The sequence below is a fragment of the Eriocheir sinensis genome, unplaced genomic scaffold (assembly GCF_024679095.1).
Source record: "Eriocheir sinensis breed Jianghai 21 unplaced genomic scaffold, ASM2467909v1 Scaffold5, whole genome shotgun sequence".
Classification (NCBI taxonomy): domain Eukaryota; kingdom Metazoa; phylum Arthropoda; class Malacostraca; order Decapoda; family Varunidae; genus Eriocheir; species Eriocheir sinensis.
In genome coordinates this window covers 1,006,094-1,017,109 of record NW_026111831.1, presented here as the reverse complement: position 1 = coordinate 1,017,109, position 11,016 = coordinate 1,006,094, and positions in this window count along the sequence as shown.

Genomic DNA, 11,016 nt, shown 5'->3' with positions numbered 1-11,016 from the left:
TGTGATCCGGACGTGTTTCCCGTCGATGGCTCCGACAGCATGCTCGAAGTCCCACTTCTCCGAGAAGCCACTTGCTATGCCCTTCCAACCCTCTGGTGTCGTGGGGCTTGCGATGACCTCGTCCATGTACTCGGTGATTAGCCCCTCACATGTCTCGTAAATGATCTTGCCAATGGTGGAACGATGAACCCGGAACAACAATATGACAGACTGGCGTAGCTGTAGCCTGACGCTAGGAACCGCAAGGTAATGGCAAGCTTCAAACCAGGCTCAAGGGGTTCACGAAAATTGGTAGTTTTCTTCGTAATGTGGGGTCGCGCTCTCTCCAGGATTTCGTCAAACATTGTTTCCTCCATCCTCAACGTGTTCTTGTATTGTGCTTGATGTGTGCGTGCCAGGGTTGGGATCAGGTTCTGCCAGGCCCCTTGCTGCAGCCTTTCCTGGAGCCACTCGGCAACCCATATCCTTCTCGGTCTGTATTTTCTTCGTCGTCCTCTTGTCACAACTGTATCCCTGGCTTGTCGTCGATCTTTTTCTTGCTCCAGTAGCAAAGCACATGTGAGTGCAATTTGCGTGATCAAGTTGTGCAACAGAACCAGCGTTAAATAGTCGTCCATAGTGAGAGGCAATGGGGGAAGTCCTGGGTGTGGCGAGAGACGAGGTGGGCTCTTCAGCTGCCGGTGAAGAAGTGTGTTGCACCCCAGATTCCCGTTCTTTTATATGCCAGCTGGGCATCAGATGATCAGCTGTCAGAAATCTTGGCACTGTCGGGGAATTGTCTCCGACATGTCGCCGACACGTCGGAGACATACGAAGACAATTCGGAGACTTGTCGCCAGTTATTCCGCGACAAAAAAAACGTTAAAATTTCAGATTTTGAGCTCGGCGACATGGACACCGAATAGTCGGCGACATGTCTCCGAATTATCCCCGAATTGTCTCGAGCATTCGCCGACATGTCGCCAACATGTCGCCGAATGGTCACGAACTGTAAGAATCTTGGTCATGCCGGCGAGCCGGTCGCCGATTTTTTTCACGAACTGATTCGGCGTCAAGTTCGTGGCCAAAATTCGGCAGTGTATTTGGGGCTTTAGTCAGGGGGGTACCTCTTTGGCCGACTGGTAAAGGAGTGGCTCTCCCGTTACCATGGTCGCGGGTTCGATCCCCGGCGCCGGCAAACCTTTCCTTGTCTGGGTTAATTTCTCGTGTGTGTCGTTACACGCAGAGGACGTGTGTGAGTGTAGAAAAGAGAAAAATCCTAACATTTCAGATTTGTAATGGATACTGCTTGTTTCGTTTTGTTTTTCCAGGTTGTGGCGATATGAAGGCTGACTCTCCAACGGGTCACTGTACAGCAAGAGCAAGAGCAAGCACGCTGCTGCTGACTCCTGTTGCTGCTGCTGCCCCTGCTAACTCCTGCTGCTGCTGGTGGTGCTGCTGCTGACTCCTGCTGGTGCTGCTGCCCCTGCTGACTCCTGCTGGTGCTGCTGCCCCCTGCTGACTCCTGCTGGGCCGCGACCATGGTAACGGGAGAGCCACTCCTTTACCAGTCGGCCAAAGAGGTACCCCCCTGGCTAAAGCCCCAAATACACTGCCGAATTTTGGCCACGAACTTGACGCCGAATCAGTTCGTGAAAAAAATCGGCGACCGGCTCGCCGGCATGACCAAGATTCTTACAGTTCGTGACCATTCGGCGACATGTTGGCGACATGTCGGCGAATGCTCGAGACAATTCGGGGATAATTCGGAGACATGTCGCCGACTATTCGGTGTCCATGTCGCCGAGCTCAAAATCTGAAATTTTAACGTTTTTTTTGTCGCGGAATAACTGGCGACAAGTCTCCGAATTGTCTTCGTATGTCTCCGACGTGTCGGCGACATGTCGGAGACAATTCCCCGACAGTGCCAAGATTTCTGACAGCTGATCATCTGATGCCCAGCTGGCATATAAAAGAACGGGAATCTGGGGTGCAACACACTTCTTCACCGGCAGCTGAAGAGCCCACCTCGTCTCTCGCCACACCCAGGACTTCCCCCATTGCCTCTCACTATGGACGACTATTTAACGCTGGTTCTGTTGCACAACTTGATCACGCAAATTGCACTCACATGTGCTTTGCTACTGGAGCAAGAAAAAGATCGACGACAAGCCAGGGATGCAGTTGTTGTAAGAGGACGATGAAGAAGATACAGACCAAGAAGGATATGGTTTGCTGAGTGGCTCCAGGAAAGGTTGCAGCAAGGGGCCTTGCAGAACCCGATTCCAACCCTGGCACGCACACACCAACCACAATACAAGAACACGTTGAGGATGGAGGAAACATTGTTTGACGAAATCCTGGAGAAAGAGCGACCCCACATTACGAAGAAAACTACAAATTTCATGAACCCGTTGAGCCTGGTTTGAGGCTTGCCATTACCTTGCGATTCCTCGGGTCAGTCGACAGCTACGCCAGTCTGTCATATACTCATATTGTTGTTCCGGGTTCATCGTTCCACCATTGGCAAGATCATTTACGAGACATGTGAGGGGCTAATCACCGAGTACATGGACGAGGTCATCGCAAGCCCCACGACACCAGAGGGTTGGAAGGGCATAGCAAGTGGCTTCTCGGAGAAGTGGGACTTCGAGCATGCTGTCGGAGCCATCGACGGGAAACACGTCCGGATCACAAAACCACCTAACACCGGATCCTTGTACTTCAGTTATAAGTTTTTTTTTCCCTGGTCCTACTCGGTGTGGTCGACTACAATTACAAATTCATCTACGCTTCCGTTGGTGCCAATGGTGCAACGTGTGATGCCCAAGTGTTCTTCTACTCCAACCTGTACCAAGCCATCGTCAGGAATGATATCGGCCTGCCCCCTCGAGAGCGACTCCCCGGAGAAGACACGCCTATACCATACTTCCTCGTTGGTGACGACGCCTTCGCCCTCAAGGAGTGGATGATGAAGCCCTTCCCCTCCCGAGGACTGACTCGACAGCAGAGGGTCTTCAACTACCGGCTGTCCAGAGCAAGACGAGTGGTGGAGAACGCTTTTGGCATCCTCGCAAATAGGTAAGTAAATATCTGTAAAATTTCAATTCATGATGGGTTATGTGTATTCGATTGGGATTCCTGTGAAATGATTAAAAAAAGTGTAACAATTTTAGAAGGAGAAAAAATAAAAGAGTCAGTTTGTATACAGAAATATGACAACTTTAACTTATCTGAAGGATTGTTCAAACTGAATCTAACACTGACGCATTTAAGCACTCATACTTTCCACTCACCATACGTGACTGGAACAGCCTCCCTCATCAGATTTTAGACTGCGGTAAAAAAAAAACTATCAATCAATCATCAATCAATAGACTCATTCAGAAAACAAATACATAGGTACTCACTCACCACGACACACCAACACCTGATTCACTTCCCTCCCCTGCACACTCGGCTCCCCCGTCCCCCCAACAGCCAACACATTTGAGTGTGCCTGTAGCTTACAGGTGCCCTGCGCATCATAAATCCAGATCCCAGATCCAGATATGAGGAGCTACAGCATTCTGGTATCAGTTTCAGTATTATTACTTTATGTTATGGAGTTGTTGCTGATGTTAAATGTTTTAGTTTTTTGTTATTTTTTGTTGCATCCTATATGCCACTATTTAGCATTTAAGTTATATGTTTTTCTAACAGTAACAATTCATATATTCTTGCAAAATTCTTGCAAAATCCTTTGCAGTTATATATAGAAATTACCACTCAACTTTCTGCATTTCTGAATAATAGTGATTTGTAAATCAGTTTCACACAAGCTATCAGTATTTTATTTTCATGAAGAGAGTAAGAGATTATACAGTGCAAGTCATTTACTTTACATTGCTTAGGACAGGGATATAACTTGTGGGTAGAATACACAAGAAAAAAAAAAGTGTGAACAAAGAGGCAGGAGGAGGGGGGGGGGGGCCTCCAAAAGAGATCCAGCATAGGCCACTGACAGTATTTATCTATAAACAACATTTTGATTTACAAAGATTTACATAGATGCTCAGATTGCACATACACTATGGGCCAAACATGTTTTACATGATTAGTGGTCTGTCCATACACCACTTGAGTGAAACAGTATCTAACAGCCACTAAGATATTACATTTCTGCCTCAACAAATATCAAGGCAGAGGAAGTAACAGTTAAATTTTGTTTTTAAATGAAGCCGTCATGTTGTACGGAACCACTGAGAGTGGACACTTATTCCTTTCTTGTACAACAACACTGATGAAAAAGAATTGGTTTGTGGTATTTGATCTCTGTTTGTGACTACTGTACATCTTTCTGCTTCAGTATGTCAAGTGGGAACTAAAAGGAAAGTAGGTGTGGGAAGCTGATGGTGGGAATAGTACTTCATCCCATTGTCTTACCCCAGAATTGTTACATTACCATCTCCTCCCTCACCCTTACTTTTAAAGCTGTACATTTTCTCTATGGAACAATAAACAAGTAAAAGTGAAAGTAATAAAAAAATTCTCATATATAGCTAATATTTTTTGTAATGTTTCCTTATTTGTTCATTTATTGATAATGTCCTGTTATAGAAACACCTAAACCAATGTCTATGTGAATCATAGACAGATATGGATAAGAACAATTACCATGGCTAAAATTTTAGTCATGTTTTTGTTTCTTCTTTCCACAGAACAGCCAGCGACACACAGCCTTGAACACCCTGAAGGACACATAGAGGAGGAGCAGCAGCACCACGATGATGGTGGCCCAGACATCCACATTGTACAGTTGATACCTGCAAGAACACAGACTTGTGGCTTCAAAAACTCACAGTAACAGTAAACATCCCGGGACTCTATTCATCATAGGACATGGAAGGTCTCTCAGGCTTTCAAGTACCCCAAGGGACATTTCCAAGTAGTTAAGGAAGAAACTTGAAAAAAATAATGAACAATGTACAGATATTTGACTTTTTTATGAAAATGATCAGACAAAGTTTATTTCAGGGTTTATGCAACTCTTACCATTGCTTTTAAATCATATCTATTATATTACTATTTCTGTAGTTACAGTTGAGACTGTACCTTGCCAGGAATAAGCTAACTACAGAGTTGTTATATTGCAAGGTAAATTACCATGTTTGGCATATCCTTCTAAACAGCTTGTTACATCAGCTATTTACTATAGTAATGTAAATGCAAGGTGATTGCTAGTTCACTACTGACCAAGGCATCGACCGCACAGGGCTAAGGGGGCCGACAGGACTGCAACAATCACCGTGGTATTGCACTGCCCAGCGTGCCGGCAAGGTGCTCGCTCACCTGCTGCTGATGCGAATCACTGAAAGACTTTTTTCCAGCATGTTCTAATACGTGAGAGTTTGATCCGTAGTATTACAACCAACTTTTTCTCATCAGTCACGACAACTGTTTACATTTCTGCTCCTTCCATTCACCATTGCAAGAGCCTCAATTGTAAAGCTGAGTTGGCGAAAGTTAAAGCCGGTACTGGACTATTTTCCCGTAGAAGTAAGATCACCTTTATTCTTCACAACTGCCATTAATATTAAGGAAGCATCACAATCTACCTTCCGTGTTATTCAGAGCTATACACCTGCCTCCACGATCCCCAATCTTCTCAAGGTGAAACACACGTAGGTCCTTCCTTTCCTCGCCTCCAAACGGCTGTCAGTTAACGAGTGTCCACGCCTCCCCCACAGGTGTTCCGTTGCGACGAGAGCTCCTGTGGATGTACTTCGGCTTCCTGAGGTGCTACGGGTTCAAGGTCATGTTCAGCGAGATCAACCCCGTTAAGAGACTGAGGTTCGAGGTACGAGGGCAAGAACGTTCCTGCTGCTACGAGGTGGTGTGGGCGAGGGAGAAGCAGTGGTGAGGGGCGTCCTGCAGGGTGGGGAGTGTGCACGGTGGCAACAGTGAGCACTTCGACCTCTGTCCTTGACGAGCAGAGCATGGTAACTTCTTTCTTCTCCTTTGCTGTATAGCTGCAACAGTAAACTATCAATCAATTTGGTAGCACAGTATGGGAGGGACTTTGACATGAAGATTAGCAATGAGAAAAGTCAGGTGATAATGGCAAATGCAGAGGAGATAACATAGGCTGCAGAGATTCGTATAAATACCCATAGGAATCCTAGCTGACAAGAGTGGGCCAGATAGAACGAAGAAGGACAGACTCTCTAGGGCAAACCAGTGGGTGGGAAGGCAGGGGAGTGTGGCGAGAAGAGCTAACAGATAGGAGGTGGTTAGAGGGATATGGAAGGTCAGGTGATGAGAAGGGGCGAGGAATATGTTGAAAGAAGAGTAACCGACAGGGAGGTGCAGGATAGGCAGAACAGGCAGACCGAAGAGGAGATGGATGGGCAGCGTGAGAGGGAGAGGATGGAGTTCCAAGGCGGAGCTGCGTGGAGACTGTCAGAAACGTCGACCCGGTATAGAAATAAGGCCTTGATAGAAACGAGAAATAAGACGCAGCAGAAGAAGAAGAGGGATATGGAAGGGCATGGCGTTGTCGTGCAGAAATTGGCCCAAATATTCCCCGGCGGATGATTCTTTGTGATTTTGTCTTGCTTGGATGTGTTCGTTATTTAAGCTGATAGTCACAAAGTGTTTCCCTGTGTCTGTGTGATATGTTAGAGCCGAATATGACCCCGTGAACGATAGTAAAGCAGGAAATTTGTTTATTGTTAATTGATTTATCTTAGACCAATAAGCTTAAGATATGTAGCTCTATAATATCCCAATGTTCGCTACTCTGATTAAGGTTTGCTCCCCTCTACAATTGGTACCTACTGAGCTCGACCTGCCATTTGGTGTCTGTCTTGGAACCGGAAAAAAAATCATGCATGCGGACTTTGTCACAAGAAAAGTGTCCATTATATCCTGCTGTAGGTTTTGGTGGTGAGAACTTCCTGGAGGAGTGTAGCCTATAGTGCTGCCAAGTGGAAACCCCGCTGGAATGTTCTCTTGTTTAGCCCAATAAGTGGAATGAGAATGGATATGGATCTGGATCTGGATAATAATGCGCAGGGCACCCGTATACTGTTCTATACTGTCCAAACCCCTTATGCAAGAGTCAACCAGCATCTTCACTTTCATCCCTCACGCTGGTAAACTCTGGAACAATCTTCCTTCATCTGTATTTCCTCCTGCCTACGATTTGAACTCTTTCAAGAGGAGGGTATCGGGACACCTCTCCTCCCGAAACTGTAATAACACAGTGAAAAACATCCCAAATGAACACCACTGAGTGCCAGGGTTCGAACCCGGGCCTTCTGAATAGAAGTCCGGGCAGCATACCGACCAGACCATCGGTGGTCTGGTCGGTATGCTGCCCAGGCTTCTAGTCAGAAGGCCCGGGTTCGAATCCTGGCACTCAGTGGTGTTCATTTGGGATCTCCCGAAATTGACCTCTCTTTTTGGACACTCCTTTGACTTCTATTCAGGAGCAGTAAGTAGCGGGCTTTTTTAATATTTTTCTTAACGCCCTTGAACTGTCTCCGGATCTTTTCCGTTTGGCGTACAGCGCTAAAATTAATTTTAATATAGATTTTCTTATGTATTTTTGTCCGTAGAATCCGAATATGACAACCGTTTTATGGAGAAACGAACAGTTTTTAAGTTATTTTCCTTTACGCTGCAGCCGCCGCAGCCTCAAAATAGCTCGCAGAGGGCTTAGGGTCGGGGAGCATATTTAAACTACTCCAACCGAACTTTACGACCTACTAACGGGGGGGCTGCGCCCCCCTCGACCCCCCCTAATAACCAGGGGGGGCTACGCCCCTCCCTGGACCCCCCCCCTCATGTATATGTGACTTATTTCAGCGAGGAGGTATTTCTCGCAACACCCGCTGCAGCCTCGCCGCGGCCAGCACCAGAGGCGACGCGCTTTCGTAAACATTATCCCATATTTTCAAGAGTAAAAAAAAAAGTCCTTGAATTGGATTTTCAAAGCGTTTCCATGACTGCTGAAGGTTTGCAAACGGAAAAGATCCATAAATTGTATATAATACTGAATATTACGACTTTTTAAAGTTTGAATTCCTTCAGTGATAGGAAGAAAATAACTTTAAAGGCAAATAACTCAAAAACTGTTAATTTCTCCAAAAAAATAATGTGATATTCTGATTCTACGGACAAAAATACATAGAAAAATCTATATTAAAATTACTTTTAGCGCTGTACGCCAAACGGAAAAGACCCCTGTCTCCTTAGCTGTAAAAAAAAAAAAAAAAAAAAAAAGTGCATAACAGGCATATTTGTGTTGGCTGTTGGGGGGACGGGGGAGCCGGGTGTGCAGGGGAGGGAAGTGAATCAAGTGTAATTGTTAGTGTTGGTGTGTTGTGGTGACAAGTGAGTGTGTGTTTGTTTTCTGAATGAGTCTGTTGTACTGCAGTCTAAAATATGATGAGGGAGGCTGTTCCAGTCACGTATGGTGCGTGGAAAGTATGAGTGCTTGTGTGCGTCAGTGTTAGTGTGATACGTTTGGTATTTTTGGATGTGTGTGTTACGAGTACGTCGACTTTGCGTTGTGTAAGTATGTTTGAGGGTCAATATTAATGTGAGTGTTTGTGATCTTGTACATAAGTGTAAGTCTGTGTGCTTGTCTGCGTATGTGAAGAGGGTCCATGTTTATCTGTTGACTGATTCGTGTTGTGATTCCAGGCGTTCGAGTGTAATTGTTTGTAATGAACCTTGCCGCCTTGGTGTTGATTTGTTCTAAACTGTGTGTGTGTAAACTAGGATCCCACACCGTGGAGCAGTATTCAAGTGTTGGTCTCACAAGTGTGTCATAATCTATGTGTTTAAGGGGGGTTGTAAAATCTCTAATCCCATGTTAAATTCCTAATGTTCTAAGCGTATCTCCTCCCTTATTTACGGGCCGATTTCTTTCATTCAAAAAGCATTTTAATCAGAGAGGATGGTAGATTAACGCTTGCTATCGGTAGGTTTTATACAATGGTAAAAAATATTTTTAGAGTTAAATGAAAAAAAAAAATTGACAAATATTTTTCAAAATTCAAAATCAACTTCAAACGATAATTTCGATAGCAAACCCTATTCCTAACACATATTTTCATAAGCTGCAGTAGGAAATATGTGTATGCCTTGGGCCGACCATCAGGCCCCACCGGAAAGATGCCTACCGGCGCAATAGACAACAACGTAAAAAATAAAAATAAAATAAAATAAAAATAAATAAAAAAAAAGTGCAACGGAGGAGATATTTTTTAAAGTACAAAATCATGGTTTTTGAGATATCAAGCGAAGTTGAAATATTTTTTGTATTTTACCTTTCCAACTAGTATTTGAAATCCACGGGACACAAACATCAGGATATGAAGAAAAAAGCAGACATGGTTTCCTTGACTTACTTTCATTGGATGTGTGCACAGGCTGCGTTGTTTACCCATTGTTACGTCTTTTTTACAGGGTCACAATTGCATATACTCGAATTTGACCATATTTCAAAAACCAGTCCTCTACTGTGTAAAATCAATAAAATATAATTCAAAAGAAATATGAGGCTGTTGGATTTATGAAAAAAATATACTATATATATAAATTGATTTTTCTCGGTTAATACGAAAATATATTAGTGACTGCTAAAATTTCCAATTTTCTTGACTAGTGGTGTGAGAGAGCCTAAGAGTATATTGACAGACCGTGAAAAAAAACTAAAATTAAAAACGGGTGAAAACATGGATTGCAAGCCAGTGGCGCCGCGCGGAAGCTCATTGCAGCACGTTGCATTGCAATGCAATGCATGTTGCATACCACTGTATTATTTTTTCATCATATTCATTCATATACCAAAAGAAAAAAAAATCGCAGAATTTTATAAGCCATTTTTTTTTTTTTTTTTCCGGCTGACCATTTACAACCTCCCCTTAATGTCAGGTGTGCAGTTATGTGAATTCCTCCTCAGAAGCCCCAGAGTTCGGTTGGCTGTGGCACTGATGTGGTCTATGTGAGTGTTGACCTTTAGGTTAGTGGAGAGGTGGACACCAAGATACTTGTGTGTGTGGACTGATTCTAGGTCTGAATTATGGAGAGTGTAAGTGTGATGGATGGGGTTGTGAGCTCTGGTGAATCTTAGCAGTTTGCACTTGTCAGGGCGGAAATGCATCAGCAGGTGCGCTCGAGGGCGTCCAAGTCGTTTTGTAGTAGTCTGCAGTCGTCAGTATAGTCTTTACTGCTCTAAACAGCAGACTATCGTCGGCAAATAGTCTAGTGGAAGAGTTAGGCGTTGAGAGAGGAAGATCGTTAATGTACAGGCGGAAAAGAAGGGGGCCTAGTACGGTGCCTTGTGGGACACCTGAAGAAACAGGGACAGTGTCAGATGAAGATCCGTCAAGAAGAACACGTTGAGTCCGGTTAGTAAGAAATGCAGTGATCCAGTTAATAATAGGTCCTGAAATACAGTAGTATTCAAATTTTAATGTCAGTCTTTTGTGCGGGACTTTGTCGAAGGCTTTGGCAAAATCTAAAACAATAGCGTCAACTTGTTTGATGTCACGTCGGTCAAGTAGCCTCGTCATGTCGTGAAATGTAGTAATGAGTTGCGATTCACATGAGCGTTTAGGTCAAAAGCCGTGTTGTGATCGTCAGTAAGGATGTTGTTTCTGTCAAGGTGATTCATTATGTGTTTGTGTATTATGTGTTCGAAAATTTTACATGGAATCGATGTTAGTGAAATGGGGCGATAATTGGCTGGGTCAGTCCGGTCACCTGTCTTAAATAAAGGATTAATATTTGCCAAAAGCCAGTCAGAGGGTAATGAGGTGGATGATAGGGATTGGGTGAATATGGCCTGAAGGATGGGGGCAAGGATGGGGGCAAAGGATTAAGGATGAAGGCGGGAATGTTGTCGGGGCCAGTGGATTTAATTGTGTCAAGTCCTTCTAGTAATTTCTGTATTCCGTTAGTCGTAATGTCAAGGGGGGCTGTGGGGGGGAAGGGGCTGTGTGGCATGTTTGGTGTCAGGTTGTGTTCTTGTGTGTACACCGA